At 40.2% G+C, this 22,062-nt stretch overlaps 1 protein-coding gene across 2 annotated transcripts in view; it reads left to right on the top strand.

Moving 5' to 3' along the window:
• The first annotated feature begins 3,160 nt into the window (after window positions 1–3,160).
• Window positions 3,161–22,062, top strand: part of nahoda (DOMON-like domain-containing protein nahoda) — an 88,684-nt gene continuing 69,782 nt past the window's right edge. Inside the window, exon 1 of one of the 2 annotated variants that reach the window (XM_087343544.1) lies at window positions 3,161–3,313. The gene's annotated coding sequence lies outside the window, so the exon portion shown is untranslated. The remainder of the gene's footprint in view (window positions 3,314–22,062) is intronic. The other variant, XM_022069286.2, reaches the window with a different exon arrangement.

The following is a 22,062-nucleotide window of genomic DNA, read 5'->3' as shown; positions in this document are numbered from 1 at the left end:
AGTTCGTTTGTGAATATATGTCAGGAGATTGAGCAATATACGGCAGTCAGCTAATGAACCAATTGACCAATGCACACCTCTGACCTTAAAGGTAATATTTTTCTCAGTTACTTCACGCGGCTGAGAAATAACAGTAATTTTAAACTTTCGAGTAAAATTTCTTCTTGGATACAGAGACACTGTTTTTAAGGAAACATGACTCACGTAAGACAGCGGTTCCCTACATTTCTGATTCATGGATTGATTGGTAATGCAGCGGTAGTGTTTCCGAGGACCGCTATCCGATGTGTCTCGCATTGCTTAGTAAAATTATAGCTTCAAGTCTTAGAGTGAAAATTATATTATACAAGTCGTTTTATTACTAACACGTAAAAATATGTTTATTTACGATGAAATCTTAACGACTGAGAACCAAATAGCGTCGTAATCGGTGATATTAAAACATTCATAATTAAAATTTATGCCCAAGAGCATGCGAAATAATTTAACTTATCAGAAACTTGTCACTTAAGTATAACAGAAAGGAATGTGTGCACTATCAATTTCTCTAGCAATATTGTCAAAAAAGCAGTAATGTGTGACAAAAATATATTATTGAAGGAAAATTAAAAATAATCTGTTTTCCTACCGGGAAACGAAGAGTGGTCGTCCAGCCCGTCTGCAGGATCTCTGCCGCTCCTTAAGCAGAGATTCTTCAAATTAACAAGGTCATGTAGCAAAGTTTGGCCAATAACCGGCTTCTACGTGGGGTCATGAACAAACATTTTTTCTGATACCTGTGAATAAGAAGCGCAGAGAAAACAAGGTTGCCCAAACAAACGCACTGAGATAGTCTGATGGCTTGGTGTCGTTGGTTTTTATCTCATTTCCTCTAACGCTGCCATATAACAGTTCCTAGCCACTAAGCGTAAAGAAGATGTTTCAGCAAGTAGGAATAATCAGAAAGTAACAAGAACTGACAGAATTAATTAGATCGAAATTATTTCATAAATCTTATCATTGCCCTTCAAATACTGGCTTCGTACCCATGTAATATTGATTTCTGTTATTAAAGACGTGTAAATTACCCACCCCATTGGAGGGGTGTGTTGCTAATTTGTTAACAAGGAGCTCACGTCAGCAAGGCATAATTTATTTTTTGTTTTCGTTTTGGCATTTGGAAGTAGGGACGAGCAAGATGTATCGACAACCTAAATGGGTGTATATATCGATATTTTTTATACTAGTGCATCTCCTGTAAAATCTGATATTTTCCGCTCCGCCAAAAAACGGGACTCGAGTAATTAGTCTAAAATTAAAATCGGGCTCGTGCATTTTTGAGTCCCCTGCAACACATCTCTGCTCTGTTTCAGAGCTCCACACAGCTCTCCAGTGTTACTTACATTTTAGAAGTCTGGGGCAAAATATTAATAATTTTGATACAAATTAATAAACCCTTGGAAGCTGCAGCTCTTTTAAATAATATTTAAAAATTCAACCTGTACCGCAAAGATAACATAACTCATCACCATTACAAAGATCAACTTGTTAATGATCTTCAAGAAAATAATCCTTTTTATAATGAGAATCGCATAAAATCCATAAATACGAAACAAAGATCTGCTGAAGCAGGTAATCATAGTTACCATTCAGTTTTGAAGGGTTAATCATGAGCCAGAACAGCTCTGTTAGTAAACTAACTGCTACGGGCTGGGCGGCCTGAGATTTATCCCCGGCAGGTAAGCCGCCTTCAAATCGGCGGAGTCCACCAAACCTCCTACCCAGTGGCCAGTGGTCTCTTATTGGGGGTCTATATGCTGCAGCGCCAAGCTGCCTCCTCACTACACTTGAGTCTAATGCCGAGGTATAGAAAGCGTGGATCTTTACTTCCATGCCCTCCATACGCCTTCAAGGCGCGGCACATAGGCACAGGGACAATCTTACTTGGAGTTATTGATATAAATTATATAATATGGACAGATAAACAGAGAGATGAATGAATAAACAGGTGAATGGACACGTAGCTAGACATACAAAAGATAAAATCGCTCCTCGTAGCTTAGCACAAGTTACGCAGCCGTGGAAATAAAGAAAGCAGACCATTTGGAGATGAGCTGTCGGCTTCACTGGTCAGTGCGACGAGCTAGTGGCGTTCACTGAAGAGGAGAATGAGTAGAACAAGAACCGGTCTGGACGCATTGGAGATGACTTTCTACTCCTGTCGGGAATCGACAACTGATTGTTTAGTCTGTGGACAAGCAGTTCATGAACCCGCAAAGATGCATTTTCAAACACAGAATAAATATAGTCCGATTAAACCGAAAATATCTTTGCATGATTATCTTGTCGATTTGTAATGCAGTATGTGAACGCAAATAAAAACTCCCTTGGTGATTAATTAAGAACCACGCCATGCAAACCTATGAGAAAGTGGAGGTACGACTCCACGCATTCTTAGCCTTGATATTAGAAGAATGTGAGTGGTTAGATTCATGTCCCGCCGCATTACCATAACACAAAACATTAATTTCTCATTGAAAATAGAAACACTGCGTGAAATGTTACTCTGAGACCAACGATCGACACTGCTGACAGTTGAGCAGCTCACACGAGCGTGGTGTTTAATGGATAAATCGGAAGTTACTACCAGCATATTGGCTCTGGTCGTCTAGCCCTTACTCATTTCCCGTATTAATTCTATATCCGTTATCCTCCACTATAGACCTTTGTTTCCCAATTGGTCTCTAACCTACAAATTTTCCGTCAAATCTTTTGTATGCGTGTTACACGGCTCGAACATACTTCTTGATTTAATTGTCCAAAGGGTATCAAGCGAGGAATGCAAACGTTATTATGCTCCTCATTATGAAGTTGTCACTATTCTTCTGTGACTGTTAGGTTCAAATATTGTCCAAACTATCAATTTATAATACTCATATCAATAAAAACAAAATACAAATTAACAATTTGCAAACTTGGTGCAGGAACTCGCCTTCTTTGGCCAGCCCTGAGAGAGAACACTTATAAAATATTGTAGCGATCAGAAGGGTTGAAATCATTCTATACTGTTCATTCTCTCGCGCAGCGCTGAGGAATGTCGGATCCTCGAGGCGGTGTGGCTGCAGTAGAACAGGTGTGCTCCTTTAGCCGTACTGCGCATGCGTACAAGAACGCAAGACACCGAGAGTTTCCTTTGGCGCCAGTCCTGCATGGAATGTTGTAGCGAAGTGTTTGTGTTGCAGTGATAACAGTGTCCGCAATCAAGAAATTGTGTATTAACTTCCAGACATTTTATGAAGGATAATTAACAGGATCAAAACCCACGCTTGTTCAGGTGAGCATATAACACTACGTTGTCATTGTTTCTTGGCATCAAAACTGCGTACGTGAGGACCAGATGGGTAGTACTTCGATATACAATCTTTTGGAACTGTGATGCAGCTCTGCGGTGGAGGTATTACGATAAAGTCCGGCATATTTTTATTTTTTAATACGGGGTTTCATTGGCTCGCGGGGATATTAGTTTGGTGGATAAGTGACAAGTGCCTGTCTTTGGGGAACATTTAGTTTTATACGACGATTTCTCTGTTCATGTTTTTAATAGCTTACGTCAGCCCTTAAATCTGGACTAGCCTCACAGTTTTCGTATAAAAACCTTCCAACCAGTCAACTCCAGAGTTGTCAGGTCGCACCGGAGCGCCGTCCTGGATTTAATTTGTCCTGATTTGCATAATCTTGTCCTGGAAGTGAAAACTAAAATACTACACTGAAGGCATATATTCACAAAATATGTTTCAAAAATCACAGTTACGATATTTCGAAATGACAGTGTGAAACATGAAGCGTCTTCCGAAAGTGACGGGTTTCCAGATGGAGATTTGGAACTACATACATGCAAATTCTGCCAGAGGAAAATGCCATATTACCCGTGTGCTTAAATATGTCATGAAGTGTTGAGGGCAAGTGAAGGCATGTTTCCACACGTTCTTAACCTAGCACTGCACGGAGGTGAGTGGTCGTCTTGAGGCTCCCAGAACCCATTGGATAGAATTCTGGGTGGGCCCCAGGGATGATCTCATTGTGGCGAAGAAGAGGCCATTTTGGGTAGGAAATGCATCAGACAATCATTTACCTTTTGGTCTACGGACATAAAGTCCATGTGGGTTTCGTCAAAAACATTCCAGTTAACCTATTTCATTTGTGTACCGAATTCAATGACTGTGTCATGAACCACAGTTTTTGAGTTTCAGATCGTGATAGATGAAAATTGCAAAATCGTCTGTTTGCGAAACTCCAAAAAGGCCTGCTCTTAATTAACCTTGGCACTCGGTGAGAGTCAGTAGCAGCTTCACGCTTTGCCTCCCTAAGGAGCTCCCAGAACCCACTGCATACAGAGGGGCGAAAGCAACAAAATAAATATGATAATTATGCCGTTTCCATGCATATATTTATCAGGAAACCAACCATTTCACAAAATAATTACCAATTTCTCTTTACATACTGAAACTGGTTAACAACTTACACGACGATGTGAATGTTTGGTTCCAATCGATCATCAGTCGTCGGTAAGTTACGAATAAATTGTCATTATCAGAAACTCAAGGTTTAGAACAAGCGGCCCACTAATTATTGAAAACATCTTTTCGTTAATCCATCTTTTTACAAATCCTCCTGCATTCTTTGTTTCTTTCAAAAGTTTGAATGAGATATAACCCCCCCCCCCCCCCCCCCCAACAAGTTCCCACCATTTAGGTCCATTTCTGCAGTCCGAAATTCTGTGTCTATGTTATACACACGTAATTTATTCTTATTGTCTTCACAATACGTTTGATCCCCGAGTGTGACTCCTGCTACTGATATCAGGAAACACGTTTCAGTCCTGATATTTTCTGTTCTTAAAACTTCTGATTCGTCATGCCGTAATTTTATACCATTTTATTTTCTGTACGACTTTCATTTTTCACTTTAATCCCCATTGCCCCAATTATTATTTGAAATTTTATTAAACGACTTTCTATACAAAAAGTTTTTTTACGTAGGTCTACTTTATTTCTGAAATTTTATATGAGCCTTTTGAAGCTGTGGCCGGTGATCGATTGTGCGATATGAAAAAGAAGCAGTTCGATGACACCGTTTGTTAGAGGAACTGACAAAAACATGTTTAGCCCTATTTGGTTAGCCAGCCTCGGAATTCGAACCAGGAACCTACCGAAGCGAATCTAAATCTCTAAACCGATTTGGTATGCTTTTGCTGCCAGATGAGTAGCGTAAGTTCATAGTTTTATCTCTAATCGTAGGACAGCAGTGGGCAATTATTTTATACTCGAAGGTTGAAGACTTGCTACAAAATATATTCAGTTCAGACACTGTTAAATAATTATCAAACATTCGCACTGCTGAAGAGACTTTATTTACATACCATATAAGCCGTAAATTAATATTCCTAACAATTAATTCGGACATGATGTCAACTGTTTAGATGTTAAAATGAACCTGGGGCGGGCCCTGTTGGACTTTAATATCCTTCTGAATATACAGTAAATTAAAGGAGTAAATACATATGCTACATATTCCAAAACTTGCATATTCCATCAGATCCATGGGTCTACTTTTTATTTATTTTCGAAATACGGTAGGCACTGCTAAGAAATATGTTATTAACGAGTGGAAGGCGTGTTCCGTGCTGAAATTTGCATTTATTTTCCAAATGCGTTCATTGCGACTTTGCATATCTCATCGCTTCTGATGTCCATTTTTTTGCATGTACAAAGCTAATACTGAATAGATCACTGCACAGAAATGGAAATCACTGTTTTTTATATTTCACCACATCAAAAAATGCTACGGGCAAAAGTACCGCGCCTATGTTTTATGGCATATGGGCCAACACTTATTGAGAAAATCGGGTGAACATCTGATATCGCTATCAGGTACATGCAACCGGAGGATGATATACTGTGGAGTGTTTTACATTTTTCTTTGCGTGCTTCATAGGTTATGCAACAAGTCCGTGACGCATGTGGATATTTCCAACATAAGAAATCAAGTTCTTAAAGCTTCTCGTGCAGAAGCTAACAAGGACTAGAGAATAAAGATGTCTTCTGGGATGTTGCGCCGAGTAGTCTGGTAGACGTTTACATTTCAGAGGTGAAGATTTGTCTACTTTTGTGTTTTTTTGGTACCTACTATGGGATTTGAGAAATCTGCATTCTAATAAAAGCAATTAATAGCTCCCGAGCATGAACACACCGCTTAGAAGGACGCGAAGAAAAAGCTAGCGTCCTCAACGACAGATCGAGGTGAGTGGTCGGCCAGCCTCATATTCATGCTCCAGTGGCTGGTAGACATAGGAGAGGCTGGGATGTTGCTCCATGTAGTCTGGTAGACTTCTGCCTGACTATACGGTGCAACATCCCAGAAGACAGTCATCTCCATTGGACAGGAGGTGACTTAGTGGTGGAAGAGAAAAATCGAACACCCCTACCCGGTGTTGAGCCCCGGTCATCAAAGCTGTCTGTTGTCAGTCTGACTGAGCTGAAACAGCTCATAATAAGAATAGTAAATTGTGGTTGTTAGTGCGAAAATTTCATGACACTTCCCTTAAAATTCTACAATTTTTTTTAGTAAGGTGTTTGATTCGGTGAATATTTGACGTTTTAGAAGAAATGTTTATTTTGGTTCAATATAGACTACTTTACATAAACAATTATTTATTTTAATCCGTCTGATCACAATATTTAAAATTTCTTATAATTAAGATAATAAAATATCATTCATGTTCCGTATCGATTGATCGATTTACATTTCGGAACATTTACACAACATGTTTCAATACTGACTGTCAGTATTGACCCACACCTATTCGAAGACACTAGTACTTCTGGACATATCGGGACACTCACTCCTACATCTTTGGCCGATATGTACATCTAATAACATTTAAGAAAAACAACACCTTCCCCCAAAAATGGAAAAACAAACGTAATGAAACATCACCAAAAAACTACAGAAATCATAATTGAGTTTTAAGTTCTTAGATATATTTTACACCTGATGATGGTTTTATAAAAACTGAAACATGTTGTGTAAATGTTCTGAAATGTAAATCGATCAATCGATACGGAACATGAATGATATTTTATTATCTTAATTATAAGAAATTTTAAATATTGTGATCAGACGGATTAAAATAAATAATTGTTATAATATTCACAATATGACGCAATTACACTATCTTACTTTACATAAAGTTCAAATCGAACTTTATCAGTATTTCCTTAACGTAAAAGTGTCATAAATATGATTGTCACCAAGATCTGCAACTACTATTTAGGACATTATAGAGATAAAAATACGGACGGGCAGACAAACATGCATTATTTGGAGTATATTTTATGCGCGAAGAGTTCTGCAGTTGAAGATTTCTGACTTCTGGGTTGTTGCGCTGTGTAGTGTGGTAGATGTTTACCAACGTTTCAGAGGTTATACTGCCTCCGTCATCAGGGCAACAACCCAGAAGACAGAAATCTTCATACTCACCGCTGCGAAAACCTCAAATCTTACAGGTCTGCAGTTATCAATGTCATCATTATCCATCTTGTTTCGTCCTTGTTTTCATCATAAATGTTCCCGAGATTTCGTCCTTCGGGCATCAGATGACGTGTTTTGCCGATTACATAACAGAAGGTCTGGTCATGTAAAATATTAGATAAAACATTTGGACAGCGGCGACCTTCCCCTACATTCGTTCTCTTTATGGGGAGTACGTACAGCTGTCATCCGTCGAAAGATAGCCCTGCACCTGCTTGGAGTTCTTTAGGGCAGACATTGAACTTGAAGATGGCTGCTGTCTTCAGGGTTCTTACGCCTTGTAGTGCGATAGCAGTTTACCGACGTTTCACAGGTGCTTGCTGCTTCCAGCATCAGGACTTTACGCAAAGTTCTGATGATGGAGGCAGCAAGCACCCCTGAAACGTCGGCAGACTTCTACCACACTATACGGTGCAGCAACCCGGAAGACAGCCTTCATACTCGCTGCCGTGAGATTCTAAAGTCTCACGACATTGAACTTGGTTCTTTACCTCTTTATTCTGTTCTGCTCTGTCATTATGAATTTTCTGCAAAAAAAGTGACTTGTTTGGCGTTCTAATTGGAAATAATTTAAACGACTTAGCAGGTTTGACTCTTTCAACAACAAAAAAGTCGCTGGAATAAAAGCTTCACTCTTAGCTAGCAGTGAAGAAAGAACATGCTACTGAGTGATAGTGGTTACTGAGTTAATTAACACTGGGCGTTAATCGAGAGGGAACAGTAGACAATTAAGTGTAAAACGGTCGTAATTAAGCAGATACCACCAGATATTTTTGGATCTACCAAGGCACGTTTTATCGTATTGCTTGCACCCTCGTAGATCACGAGATTCATGCAAAAGAAAGCACGGTTATGGTGATCAGCTAATTTGCATTTTTCCGCATTATAGGGTGGAGATCCGTTGCAAAATTTTAAGTCAGGTTTCTAACCCGTCATTTACCACAAGCCTACTTTTAAAAGTGTGGTGCGCGCCCGATTTGAGTTAAGCGGAGTTTAAATTAGGAAAAAAATTCTTCTTATTGGTTCAGACTCTTACCGTTTCCTATCTATATAAGGACTGAAGCATATAAATGATGATATTTGTTCCAAAAAGGTGTAAAATGTGTTCCTTCTGTATTTCTTTGTGAGGTTCCAGACTTGTAGTCTGGAGATACCCGGTTCGAATCTCGGCGTGGGACCGACTATATCGGCATTTTCCCCCTCAGTATCTAAGTTGAGTTCTGGAAAGTAGACCTACCTTAAAATATGCCACGACCAATTCCTTTAAATAATTCTCAAGCTATATTGACAGCTGTCATTCACTATCATCTTCCTTTTTATTCGATTTATAAAATCTTTTAACATTTGATACATTATCGTTTCGTAATAAGAATTAATCAGTTGACCAGTTGACGCGGCTGATTGCTCGAGAAGATTTTATTGTTTGTACTCGCCGCGAATGTATCAAATCCTATAAAGAAACTGATGTTAAGGAAATGGGCTCTGAGGATGGCAGGTGTATGGAACTGGCTTAGTATCGTGCTTAGTGGCTATTTTTGATATTAATGGCGTTTCGTTCTACTAAAGTGACAGACAAGAACGAAGGCGAATGGCGCGCAAAGAGAGAGTGAGAGAGAAATACAAATAGCGATGTTGCCCTCGCTATTAATTCGTTGCATACTTCAAATTCTCATTTCGCTTCAGCTGGCGTTCTTGCGCGTTGGCAACGTCGTGGACTGGCATGGAGGCTTCTGTTTCACGGTTGAAGTAACTGCATACTTTATACACTAACGACCCGAGTGTACGGCAAGTAACTGAAATTTGTTGGCTGACGAGGTCACGTGATATTAGGCAAACAGGAGAGAGAGAGAGAGAGAGAAATCAGCCATCGTTTCTGTTGGTCAATATATCACAGTATTATCTGTGTCAGAGAGCTGGTAATCAGCCTACATTTAGCTCAAATCTGAAAGTTTGTGACGATGGTGCGTTTTTAGAATAAAATGTTTTCTGGATGTTTTCCATTGTCTAATAAAATCATAAAATTGCACGACGTTTCGGAGATGGGACTCTATCTGCGTCTTCAGGTATCCCTACTCAGTTGGGCCCAATCGATAGAGCTAATCCCTATCTCCGGACCCTAGATAGAGTCCCATCTCCGAAACGTCGTGCAATTTCATGATTTTATTGGAGATGGAAAACATCCAGAAAACTTTTTATTTTAGCATACATTTAATTTATTTTATATATAATGCATAAAATTAACGTACGAGGTGCGATCGGAAAGTTTATAGACTGCGCCTATAAAAACCCGTACACTTATCTTAGGTATTAAATTCATCCATCACCCTCGACGTAGTTCCCCTGGGAGTGAACACAACGATCCCAGCGCCGCTGCCAAGCCTGGAAGCATCCCTGGAAATCTTTCTTTGTCAGCCTGTCAAGCACCATCTGCGATTCTGCCTGAATCTCTTCTATCGTCTCAAATCTCCTTCCCTTTAGCTGAATTTTCATCTTTGGGAAGAGGAAGAAGTCACACGGCGAATAAGGAGGGTGCGGGATGACGGCCATGGTGTTTGAGTCCAAAAACTGCCGAACTTTGAGGGCGGTGTGCGCTGGCGCGTTGTCATGATGCGTCGCATGTGGAGTTTTTCCTTTAGAATCAGCTGACAGGTCCCATAGCCTATCCCAACAATGTCGCACAAGTCGTTGATGGTACGACGTCGATCTTCGTGAATGGCCTGCCGAATCTTCGTAACATTTTCGGGCGTTGTGCTCGAAGATGGTCGTCCAGAACGCTCGTCATCATCGACAGAGGTTCGGCCATTTTTAAAACGTGAATGCCACACAAAAGTTTGTGCACGACCCATTGCGGACTCCCGAAATGCTTGCTTTAGCATTTCATAGGTTTCCGTAGCCGTTTTGGCGAGTCTTTGGCAAAATTTGATGCACACGCCATTCTGAAATCGCAGGAGGGTCGGTGTAATGCACTACCAAAACGCCCGTAACTAAGAAACAAATGCTAATTCGATTATGCTTGCTGGCACATTGATTCACTATGAATGTAGGCCGCACCCCCTAGCGGCAGAAGCTCGTACTACATCCGGTTCGCCCTCTATTGACAGTCTGTAAACTTTCTGATCGCACCTCGTATGAATATGCTTCCAGTGGGCTTAAGAAATAAAATAACTTAGAGCACGGAGAAAAATACTTTAGTGTTCTTTACCATATTTCAGGGTGATGAAATGGAGGTGCGTTAAATGGATTGACATGTAGCACGCATTACGGATATGAGAAATACATAACCATCTGGGGTCCTTGGATGGTTAGTAGAACCAGGCCAGTATAATGTTCTGCTGGAAATCGCTGACACATTACGCTGTGGTGTCAGAAATAGTTTATTCTGCACTAGTGACAAACTTTGCAAAGTCAGGGGTGTCGGTTGAAAATGTGATAATGCACTGCTTACTCGTGCATTGTTCAAGGATGCAATTCTGGAGATCAAGCTGTACATTCAACGCCTTGAGAGTGTTCACAGCAGGGCTACATGTCTGTCCCCGATTTATGTGTCTTCGTATAAAGACTAGTTTTCACTCATGAATCTATGGTCCACGCTTTTCTTACACCGGTAAATCATGTATTTCGGTGGTTACAAAAATAATATAAAGGATCTACCAGCATAATGCGTTGACTTTAATAACTGCACGGGTGAGAGTTCCTCCTCAGAAAGTGACAGTACTATAGTTGAGCTCGTCAAAAGATTCATCTTTTATGGAACTCGAAGGTTCACAAGAGTCCGTCCAGAAACGTATCCAGTTCACACTCTCACATCCTATTTCTTTAGTATCCCATTTTAATACTACCTTCCATCTGTGCCTACGTTGCCCAAGTTATCTCTTTCTTTCAGGTTTTGCAGCGGTATGCATTTATCGTCTTCCTCGTGCGTTGTTAAAAAAATAAAACAAACGAGTAAGAAATATCGGAGTAATAACAGAGGAGGAAGATTTAAAATACAGCAAAGTGGTCTACAAAGGCCTCTGCATAATAATTTTGTCTCCTACTTTAATTTGGTAACAGGTTGATCATTCCCTTTAAAATTAAAACTTTGCAAACCGTGTAGTGTATTAGAATATAGAAATAAGAGAACAAAAAATTGTTTACACTATAAATTACCCTAATGCCAAACGCGTTTCGACTTCAAGAGGTCATCATGAGTGGCAAAATGGGAATTAATTCGTATGATCTCAAAAAATAATATGGTTTTAAACAGAATATGAAGATGAATTCTATACAAAACCATAAGTAGTAACACTACACTGAATGTTGGTTTCACAGGAGTTGGTGTATTATACTCTGCACTTAGTCCTTTCTTTAGGTCCCCAGATTGCCACCCATAATTTTTAACCAGTGTTGTTTATCCATAATAACATTTTTGACTAGTTTATGATAATATGAAAAAACTTTTCTGGCAATCACATTTAGATTTCTTATAATTCGTAAAATATTTTCCTTCTTAATGTAACGTACAGTATAGGGGATTTGGAAATCCAGTGAGGAAAGACAGAACCTTTAGGTAATACAAACGGTATGGCCTCGTTAACAGCCTCCGACGCGTTAATAGTGAGATTACAAACTGCAGAGACTACAGAATTTTCGTCAAGAACACTTGACCAATCACAGTATGCAGATAAAGTATAGCAAAGCAACAAATAACCTCCTTCACCATAATTACGCCTAGGAGTCAAGGAAGTATACAACCGAAGGTTAATTTAAGACCAAGATTGAGTGGGGAAGATAGTTATAAGAAGCGACCATAGGATAATTTGACATAATAATAATCATAATGATGTAATAATGAAATAGTATGAACATACAGTTGATATTGAGTGTGGTGTAAAAATGGCAGAAGCAGCAGACGAGAGACAAGTAGGTCGTGAACGGAAAAGCAATCTTCAAGCTTGCTTACTCATCGCAGAAGAATAGAACAATTAAAATGTCTCTCGTTTTGTAGAACTGAAGGTGGGAGAGGTATAAAGGGACACTCGTGCATGTCTGAATCCTTCCTGCTGTTCGCGGGTGCGAATGAAAGTCAAGTGCATCCGACATTAAGAATAAACTAGCCTGCCTATGTAAAGTTTTGCGCTCTTACTTCCAATGGTGTCGTCCGTGCGAAGAAAAATTGGACCGTAAACGTACATTATGATTATATTGTTCATGCGTAAGAAGCCAGCGAAAGCAGTTTACACTTTTCTCCTTTGTACGAAATTTTCAAATTTGCTTTAATGATATGTATTTCCCCCTGTTTTATATTATCGGAGCCTTGTTTTCTGAAAGTAGCAGCTTCATTCTTGCTGCATTATAGTTGTCTTACAGCGCACATGGCTAGTCCAGTACCATCTAAGATACGTTTCTGTCTCCATTTACAAGATTTTTCATGCCACGAACGATCATCTCAGCTTTTTTATAGCTCAGACTAAAGTATCGAATGAAAAGATGACAGTGATGAATTGGAAAGGATGTGGAAGGGAGCGCCTAATTTAAGGTACTATTCCGACATTTGCTTGGATTCGCTGAGTAAAACCAAGACAGACATTTCATTCATTCTAGCTGGTCTCCGAGCACTGATTTGAACCCGGGAACTCCATAATACGAAGCAGGAGTGATAACCACGACTTTCTGTAGCTCGATTATTTTTTTATTGTAGGAATATGGAATGAACCGCGCTCGATGGTACTATATCGGCTGCAGTCCAAGAACTGTAGCCGAATGTTAAATACACTGCCTGCGCCATACCGCTACACAGCGTTAAGATGTATGAGCAGTTTATTCTAGACGCTGGAGAGACCACAGCCTACAACACTCCATTTCTTTCCGAGTTTCATACGTAAAAGAGCATGGGCAATCTATTAGGTTTCAACCGGAAGGAAGAAGAGAGAAGAAACATAGGCAGACAAGTAGAAAGAAGGAACGAGAAAGACAAAAAGATCAATAAACAATTTGGCAGGTAGACAGATGGCTAAAGATCACTGTCTTTTGGGGTGTTGAGCTGCGTATTCAGGTACAAGTGTACCGAACTTAAAGAGATGCTTTCTACCTCTGTCATCACGTAGCACCTCCGAAACGCCAGTAAACTCCTACCAGACCACATAGCGCAACAACCCAGAAGACAAGTAATCTTCGTACTCCCCGCCGTGAGAACCTGAAATCTCAGATAGATGGATACGTACATGCATACATGCATAGTGTAGCCCAGCGAGGTAATGGCGCGTGTTCCACATCTCATTCTCGACAATACCATGCACAAATTCCTGACTACGTTGTGTTCGATCTGTAAGTAGTGTTCACCGAGGGGAAACAAGTGAAGACGCTTTTAAAATAGAAATGCAGTTGACACGGTTTTGTAAACAGAGGCTTTCACTTTCCATGGCCAATACATTCAATGTGCCAACCCTGCTAACCATGGTTCTTTTTTGCAGTGCTGATTACCGTATTTGTCCGGAAATAATATCCACTTCTTTCCTCCAAATACATCGCCAAAACTCACGCATTATATACACGCAGTTCAAATTCTGTTTAGTTGTATTAGTAGAAAGTACGACCTAAATGTCGTCATTTATGTTTTAAAGACTGAGTGTAATGTTATTCCGTCTTGAAAGTTATCATATTTCACAAAAACATCCAAGATGTTGTGTTCATACTAGACTAATACGTCTCTTTCATCTTCCCATTGCTGGTTTAGGATCTACGTATGTTCAGTCACCTGCTTCCACCCATTTTGTCTACCTCCATCTTTTGCTGTATATGCAGTCCCTTCCAATTTAAGTTTCTACCGTATTTGATTTTTTTCTTTTATCTAGCCGCGTGTCCAGCTAAGTAGGTGTTTTAATTCACTTCACGGTTAGGCTAATATCCTTTTCCGGCCTCAGTCAGTTTTTGTTTCTTGGTCTACCCACATACCATCTTCTCTTTGGGTCGTACTTCAAAATCTGCTTAGGAATAGGTCAGCCTCCATCCTTCCTCTTTACGTTCTTGCAATTATTATTTTTATTTTATTTTTTCTTTGCTGGGAAATATCTATAACATTCGTTTCTAATTTTGTCTGTTTTCCTACATCCCTTTAGAGCCAGCAGACATTTAATTTCTGAAGATTGTAATTTATAACAAATCCTTGTTTTAATAGTCCAGATTTCGCGCCGATAAAGTATTTCAGGTAATCTAAGTTCGGTGTGAGCCAGACTGCGTTTAAATCTGTAAACAAATTCTTACCAATGTAAACACAGTTCACAACGAATATTCTAATTCTTATTCTTAATAGCACATAGGAACATAGATTGCAGGTGTTTGATAATAGGGTGTTGAGGAGGATATTTGGGCCTAGGAGGGAAGACGATGAGGTATGGAGAAAACTGCATAATGATGAGCTTAAAAATTTATACTTCTCACCAAATATTGTCATGGTGATAAGTAAAGAAGAATGAGATGGGCGGGTCATGTGGCGCGCATGGAAGGGGCAAGATGTGTTCACCGGGTATTGGTCAGGAAGCCCGAGGGGAAAAGACCTCTGGGGAGACCTAGACGTAGATGGGAGGATAATCCCAGGCGGGATCTATTGGAGATAGGAGTTGAAGGAGACTGGATCCTGTGGAGGACTTTGGTTAATTTGGTGATGAACCTTCGGGTACCGTAAGCCATCTAGTTAGTTAGTTTGCAAGCACGCAAGGATACCGGTAGTTGTTAGTTTGGGGAACAGGTTCTGCCTCTTTTACAGCTTTAATTATTGGCTGCGTTACCTGTTATCTAGACGGAGGTATCTCAAGGATTCGACTTCACAGGTCAATGCCGAGACATTGTCTTGAATTCAACCACAATCAACATTTTGGGTATCGGTACCTATTCAACATTCACGATCATTTTGTAAGTTATGCAAGCCTAAGATCTGAACTTAAAATAGGAATTTACATTTCGTAATACACCATATAATGAAATCCAACGAGTTTGCATCTGTTCAATCCAGACACCTGGTGGTATCTGACTAAGAAACCCAATTGAAATTGTGAAGACAATGCTGGTGTCTGCTGTAGTACGTGAATACGAAACCTGGGTTATTACAGCAAATATTCGCAGTGAATTAAAAGCCTCCGAAATGAAATTTCTACTAGCAGCGACGGGGTGATCAAAAATCAAATTAAAAACGAAGACATAGGCCTGTACCACCATCGGTCCAAGGTTAGTTTCTTGATATCTTCTGAATTTTTAATGCCTTTGTACTAGGATACAGGAAGTATCCGAACTACGTCACTACCCGGTGATAGGACCAGTTTCATCTAACGGGTCCGGCAAATAGGTCCACCTAGACACATTCAGAATCAGCCTCCGAAGTGACGTATAACTAACCTGGTGTTGCGGGATCATTATTGAGAAGCTGATGTTTATTCAGACGGTCAAGAATTCCCGGGTTTTATTGAATCCTGAGGTTTAAAGTTTTGTCTCCCCCATCTGTCCTATATGCCTCGCCTTTTTCGTATTAATTTTATCACCCTCCTCTTATCAGGTGAAGGTGACAAATTCTGAAATTCCACATTTGCTGCTTTCTCCAGCCTTCTGTTCCGAAACGTCGTGTATGTATTTTATCCAGGGAGTAAACCGTGTCTGAAGAAAATATCTGTTATTTTCTCCAAATACGTACTGCAAAACAGCACCGAACCCATTTTCTTTCTTGGCGTCAGTTCTCGGCCTCCCTCACATAGGCGGAACGAAACTGGTCGACAGCTCGTATTGCAGCATTTGCAGCGTGGGCTGTAAGCACGTATACCATGCACACAGTAACTGCGAACTATGTTTACATTTACTTGTTTTTATTTAACGACGCAGTCAGTTGCACAAAACGTCGTATAAACCTCAGGATAGGTGGCCTTCGGGCTGAGATTACTGTTATCATGAAAGTAAATTATTATTTTCGTTCTGCTAACTTGTCCTTTATTCGGAAAGGCCTCATGCTCCATCAAAGGATTCATATCAGGTGTCGGAAAAATCACTGTACCAGAATGAAGGCCAGAAGTATAATCTACGTGAGGAGAAATTGTGATGTTGGACTCTCTGAGACAGATGTATGTCAGTCTATCTTCATAACCGAACTGGAGACAACTGGGTAAGAGGTAATTTTAACAAATTCACCACACGGATAGCTAGAGGCATTAACACCTGTTCGTGGCGAGAAACAGAGTGGTATGTTCAAACAGCTGAGAGCTATTCTCGTAGCATTTGTGACATTTTGAGTCAGTGAACCTGAACCCGGTCTCCTTCGCCGAGCACCAAACCTGACATTAAAGACGTAGCGGAACTGCGTATGTCGATGTTTCGTTTGAAGACGCTCGTTAAGACTTCTGAACAACTTTGTCACAAGGCTGGAAGGCAGTCTTATGCGGAGTGTTGCACATTTCCACTCTTGCTTGTTGCTGTACTTGATAACAGCCAGTCACAAGGTATCACACATAAATAAGTAGACCTACAATACAATTTTCTTTTGACCGATGGCGGTGGTCATGCAGTTTACGGCACCCGTATCTTACAGGATAGTCCAGTGGCCAAATAAAAATTTATATTTACTGAAAAGTTTTCTTTGTAAGCCTATGCATAACATGTGATTATGCTAGTCTTCATATTTCGTTACACTTTTCAATTTTATAAGTTTCTTTGTAATATGCATTATATTTCATGAAAATGTTATGACAAACCATATTTTAAAAGGCAAGAGTGAAGCATAAAATATTAAGAACTACAAAAGTTTATTCTAAAAAAAGCATAGCAATCCAATGATAAACACAGAGGCTGCAGGAATTTGACAAAAACAGCGGTGCAGACTGATGAGATGACAGAAGAAGGCTGAACAAATTGTCGTTATTGTCAGATGCTCAAAATGTAGACACGCATTTGACTTGAAAAAATTCACACCGGTTGAGCTACACTAATTATATGAAGCAGAGGGCTTCTTGGGAAGCTGATAGTCGCTAAGCTCCCAGTCCTTTATGGAACCTTTTAGTCCATAACTGCGTACACCAAGACCCTCCAATGGACCGTATCACGAGCCATTTAAAAGCACTCTGTACGTTTCACACTTTATTTAAGAATATTTTCAGAAAATAATTACATTAAACTAGGTTTCCAAACTGGTATCTTTCTTTCAGATTTTCCAATATTTTCACTTTCCCAGCGTTTTTCATCTTCACCACGCGCTCTACACGTCCCGCCCATCATAGTTGATTTGATCACGCTGATAATGAAGATATTGCTCTTCTGGGTTGTGAAGCCGTGTAGCCTCGTAAGTATATCCCAGCGTTTCGCGAACATACTGTCTCCATTCATCAGAGCAGTATGTTTCTCCGAAACGCTGGTGTCTATGGCGTCGGAACTCAGAACATCGTCGTCCTCACCACCGTAAGAACCTCGTATCTCGTACCCAAACAATATTTGGTGAAACACGAAACGCGAGGCTTAGGAATCTGATTGCTGACGTCTGCTTTTAGCCTTAACAGTTCTGTGCACCTACTCAACAGTTATTTTCCATGTGACCGAATTCCGCCGTGGTTAGGAAACTCATGTACCGTTCAGTCCTGCAGACCTCGCCAGCGTTATAACGACGCCAGCAAACCTTGCATAAACTCAGTTCTAACTCCACATTGGGGATTTCCAGATTTACTACTTGTTTCCCTGGAGGATCGCAGGAATGACATTTTAGTGCTTACGTTACTTAGTAGTGTGACGGAGATATTACGCCTATGCATTCTCACCTGAAGACTAAAATATACAAAATCATTTTGCCTGTTGTGTTGTAAGGGTGCGAAACGTGGTCTCTCACTCTGAGGGAGAAATACAGATTGAAGGTGTTTGAGAATAGGGTGTTGAGGAGGATATTTGGGCCTAAGAGAGAAGAGGATGGGGTATGGAGAAAACTGCATAGTGATGAGCTTAAAAATTTATATTCCTCCCCCAATATCGTCAGTGTGATTAAGTCAAGAAGAATGAGATAGGCGGGGCATGTAGCGCGCATGGATGGGACAAGAGGTGTGCACCGGGTATTGGTCGGGAAGCCCGAGGGGAAGAGACAGCTGGGGAGACCTAGACGTAGATGGGAGGATAATATCAATGAGGATCTATGGGAGATAGGAGTTGAAGGAGACTGGATTTTCTTGGCCCAGGACAGGATCCGGTGGAGGTCTTTGGTTAATTCCGTGATGAACCTTCGGGTTCCGTAAGCCATCTGGTTAGTTAGTTATGTATTCTCACATGTCTATTTTGTAGTCTGTGTCACATACTGTCTGTGTTATCCAGTTAAACTGAATCTCTGATCACGAGGCCCTAAGCCATGATAAAGATGACCGTCTCCTTAACATTGAAACAATAAAAGAATATTAGTAAATATCGAAGTATTTTGTTGAAACAATTATCTGAGCAGGCTTTTTAATGACAGGAATAATTTAACATAAACGAAATCTTTGGCCAGCTTGAGGCTAGTCTACATTCAACTTTAGTTACTAAAATATTCCAAACTCTGTTGATTTCATTCTAATTTGTGTTTGCTTGACTGCAGTCTTTAGATTTACGGCCCCTAAATATATTCAATTTATCTTAAAGAATTCTCAGTATTTGGAGGCCCTTCAAGTGACCAGGCCTAAAGCTGTAACTTATTCAGTTCATACGGACTTATCTATTAGTTTCAACACTCAAATAAAACCACATGAAGGTGACCAATGACGGTCGAAACATGTAGTGGATTATTAATAAATATTGACATGAAAAGTCTCTAACCAAATATTGTCAACCAAACGACCAACCGACAACAGGATGCATCCATCAAAACTCATTCAATGTCAAATTTGACCTGAAAGTAAACACGTCGTCGTAGTGCATACGACGTACGCCTTTCTGGTTTTCGTTCCGTGTAGTGTACGCTGGCCCGCTTTACACGTATGATGAAGAAGTAATCGAAGTGGCAGGATGGCCTGTGCTCTGGCAACACCATTTGACCCACTCAGATTTATGTACAACTTTGGTCATGCGGGATATCTTATTATTTTCTTACACTGGGCCGGAAAGTTACAGTTCTCCTGTAAGATGTTACCAAACATAATTCAAATTTTATTTGCATTCTGACAAAAGTTGTAGGCCTATGTTTTTAACAAAAACAACGATAATGATTAAAAACAAAACAACGCCATTTACTTTTCCTCCAGATTATTATAACGTAGAAGCATAAATGATGGCAGTAGTGTTTAAATTATGGTTATCATGTGGTACCGGCATCCCTTGTGGTACCAGATATGCTTTCCAGGGGTACCATAAATCCTCATTCATATACAGTGTGGTGCAGCGGGTAGCAAAACTATTGGACCTTATTGCAGTATAATTAGTTTACATACTTTTCGCATTTCAAATTAACGTAACCAAGCAGTACTACGTACTTTCGTTTCTCATTGCAATGCAAATGTGGGTTGTGTATTTTCCAAGTATCTTTTCTTTGACTTCATCAGGAGTACCAGGCAAAAGAAGGTTTTGAACCCCGGCTCTGAATGATTTTAACAGTTTTAGATTTTTATTATTGTCTTCGTTTTTAAAGAGTACAGGGTGGCAGATACTCTGAAGTAAAATACGCAAATTGTTTTCATTAACCATATTAAAATCAAAAGAAATAGAAAAGTATGTTTGATTTCGAGTGAAGCTGCTTAACTATAAGGGATAATGTGTGAGATTTTAGGTTTTCACAATTGCGAGTATGAAGATGACTCTCTTCTGGGTTGTTGTGACCCGTAGTCAGGTAGAAGCTTACCGACGTTTCAGAGGTGCTTGCTGCCTCCATCATCAGGGCTATCATCACCCTGACTACAAGGCGCAGCAGCCCAAAAGACAGTCATCTTAAAGTGATAACATGTCTGCAATGAACTGCACACAGGTAACCTCAAGGTACCACTGTGTCTGAAGAGAGGGCTCTGGTTCTCAATTCCCCTTCCCTTGATCTGGGGTGGACAATAGTTTTCCTCTTGGAACCTATTTCGAGTCGATCATTGGGATAAAATTTCTGTAGTTCGACAATTGTTGAACAGCTATCATTATCGATGTTGTTCTGGAGTGTGACGCCGGAACATAAGCGCCACCATAGCCTCGTTTACATTTCTTGCGAGGAAAGTCGCCACCGTCCGAAGTATTTATTTTCTTACGCATTGTGGTCAAGCGTGACGGACATTGGCTATTGCATTGTATTACGGGCAGGCAGATTGAACTGATTAGTACGCGGCCCTGTAACTAAGCACCGAGCCATGGAGAAATACAGAGGTACCTGAGGTCAGCCTCATGCATTCTTAGCCTCGGTATTACGTGTATGTGACTGGTGAGCTTCACGTTGTGACCACTTTATACCCGGGAAAGAGTTATAAAACAACCGTTGGAGAGGAGACTCGTCGAACCCCATTAACAGGCGGAGGTAGGGTGGTTCAGTGAAGTGAGTAGCCGCGGTTAAATTTGCGGCTGGAACAAGCATTTTTATCGCCACCTCTGGACCGGCTTCTGAGTTTATACATCCTCTAATCCAATTGGCCATCCAGAATCTTTCTTCTGACATAAAGCAGCCGGAGTGTGACAGCAACCACCTGTTTGCCCCCGCGTCTCCAAGGCGTGGAGACTACGCACAGCGGCAACTTTACCATAAACTTTGTTCGTTTTAGTGGTCAGTGATCAGTGGTGCCGACATTGCTGCACATTAATGGACCTTGTACTACATAAACACCTACTTACTTTGACCAAATATTGACCATAGTTGCACAAGCACTTTGTATATTTTCATATCAGTCATGCGTGTGACAGTAAACGCGCTAATGCGACTGCTCATACGTGGCACAGAGATCGGACCCCACAAGAATGTTTCCATTACCTTGTTGTAGTGTTGAAAACAATGATCGACTGGTATTAAACACCATTACACATTAATCACTAGCGTTTGGAAAGGGCCAGAAACACCTCTCAGGATGTTTTATGCCCGCCGTCAGTCCGCAATAACAGCACTCAGATATCCTTATGGATTTCAAGAAAACTAGGTATGGTAGATCTGCATTAATTGGCATGACTGATTTACAGTTACAGTTGTGTGGTTTATCGCTCCGTGTAACCTACTTTATATGAAGGTCTAATAGAAATGTAACGTCTTAAAGGCTTGTGGAGAAATTGATACTTGTCTAGTTAAGGTTTGTAACTTGTACATAACCATTTTTTGATATGGCATATTTGTGACGGAATGCAAGAGGGAAACTTTAGGAATTTAGTATGTGTATATCGTTGACTATGTACACAACCTAAATTTTGAACCTATGTTTTCTTTTATCCTTTGATTTGTGTCTGCGTCGATGCATATTAAGACCAATGAAGGGTTCCGTGGTATAAAATGGAAGTGTTGTTCAAATTGGAGTATAAAAATTTGGCCACTTCCATTTTCAAAATGATGTGTTTCATGGATCAGTGAAATTAATTGTT

The sequence above is a fragment of the Zootermopsis nevadensis genome, unplaced genomic scaffold, assembly GCF_977971745.1.
Source record: "Zootermopsis nevadensis isolate Lab colony 2312 unplaced genomic scaffold, Znev_1.0 Znev_ptg000006l, whole genome shotgun sequence".
Classification (NCBI taxonomy): domain Eukaryota; kingdom Metazoa; phylum Arthropoda; class Insecta; order Blattodea; family Termopsidae; genus Zootermopsis; species Zootermopsis nevadensis.
Note: the sequence above shows the minus strand (reverse complement) of the source record. Positions and strands in the feature narration are given on the sequence as shown.